The following is a 1,967-nucleotide window of genomic DNA, read 5'->3' on the forward strand; positions in this document are numbered from 1 at the left end:
TTCTTTCTTGTTTTACTGGTCTACATTTTCAATATCATGAATATTTATGGTTTCCTTAGATGGCTTTGAGTTGTTTGCTATTAGTAATATTATTATTATTTCTTTAAGGTGTAAAATTAGGATTTTGTCTTTTTTCTTTCTTTCTTTTTTTTTTTTAGATGTAGACATTTATAAGTATAAGCTTATCCTCTGACCACTGCTTTTGCCAAACTCATAAGTTCTAGGATGTTGTATTCTTATTTTTGTTCATTTTAAATTAATATTTATTTTTGAGAGAGAGAGAGAGAGAGAGAGAGAGAGAAAGAGAGAGAGAGAGAGAGAAAAGAGAGAGCAAGCATGTGAGCAGGGGAGGGGGCCAGAGGGACAGAAAGAGAGAATTGACTAAGTGTCAAGTCCGACTTGGGACTCAATTCCAGAACTCTGGGTTGGTGACCCGAGCCTATATCAAGAGTCAGATGTTCAACCAACTGAGCCACCGGGTGCCTCTCATGTAACTATTTTTAAGCAGTTGTGTTGTAAGTCCTTCTGCATATGGAATGTAGAGTTAAAATCTGAAATTACAAAATGCTGGTTTTTGTATTTGCCATGTATTTAACTCAAACCAAGATCTTTCTGGTCTCCTATGGCTTCAAGTTACTATGTAGTGTCCTTCCATTTTGACCTGAAGGACTCTCTTTGGCCTTTCTTGTAGGGTGGGTCTAGTATGAATCTATATGCCTTGGCTTTTGTTTATCTGAGAATGTCTGAAATTCTTCTTATGTTTTGTACACTGTTGTGAGGTGTAGAATTCTAAAGTGACAATATTTTCTTTCAGTAATTTAAATATATTATACTATTGGCTCTGGCCTCCAAAGTTTCCATGGAAAAATTGGCTCATAATCTTACTGAGGATCTCATGCATGATGAGTTCCCACTTACTGATCTCAGGATTATCTCTTCTATCTTTGGCTTTCAATATTTGATTATGCATATCAGTGTCAATCTCTTTGTTTATCCTACTTTGAGTTCACTGAATTTCTTGGATATATAGGTTAATTTGTTTCACCAAATTTGGGGAGTTTCAGCAATTACATATTCAAATAATGACTTCTTTCTTTCAATTACTTCTCTTTGCCCATTCCTCGCTTCTTTTTCTGGACCCCCCTTAATGCTTATGTTCGTAATGGTGTCCCACAAGTCTCTTAGGCTCTGTTTAGTTTTTCTTATTTCTTTTTTCTTTCTGCCCCTAACACTCAATAATTTCAACTGGCCTGTTTTCAGTTTCATGAGTTGTTTCTGTCTGTTCAAAGTTGATGGTTTAAAAATAGATGGTTGCTTTCTTTATTATAATGAAGAAATGTTACTTTTGACCTACATTAACATTATACTAACTAGGGAAAACATAAAAGCATTCCAATAACATCGTGAAAAAATCAAGCATTTTAAAACTAATCTTTATTATAGTTCCTGATACAACATAATAAACAAGACAAATAAAATGCAAGTAATCATTATTACATTCAGATAGTTAATACTTATGTGAGACTTGCTATGTGTTAATGTTATTCTAAGTGCTTTACATCCAGAAATATTTTATTTCTCTCAAAAACTATATAGTATTTTCCATTGATTACTGTGTTACATATGAGGAAACCAAGGCACAGAAAGGTTAAGTAACTTCTATAGTCACAAGCTAACAAGTGCTAGAGCTTGGATTTTGGAGCTCTTTCCAGAAATGATCCATCAAATTCAATATCATCCCATTCAAAATTCTGGCAGGCACTTTTGTAAAAAATGTTACACTGATTCTAAAATGAATATGAATTTTTGAAGGATCTAGAAAACCCAAAAAATGTGGAAAAAGGAAAATCAAAGTTGGAATTTTTATACTACCTGATTTCCAAACTATTACAAATTTATAATAATCAAGAGATTGTAGTATTGGCTTGCAACATACAAATAAACCACTATAAGAAATATAAAACCCA

The sequence above is a fragment of the Suricata suricatta genome, chromosome 12, assembly GCF_006229205.1.
Source record: "Suricata suricatta isolate VVHF042 chromosome 12, meerkat_22Aug2017_6uvM2_HiC, whole genome shotgun sequence".
In the NCBI taxonomy this organism is placed as follows: domain Eukaryota; kingdom Metazoa; phylum Chordata; class Mammalia; order Carnivora; family Herpestidae; genus Suricata; species Suricata suricatta.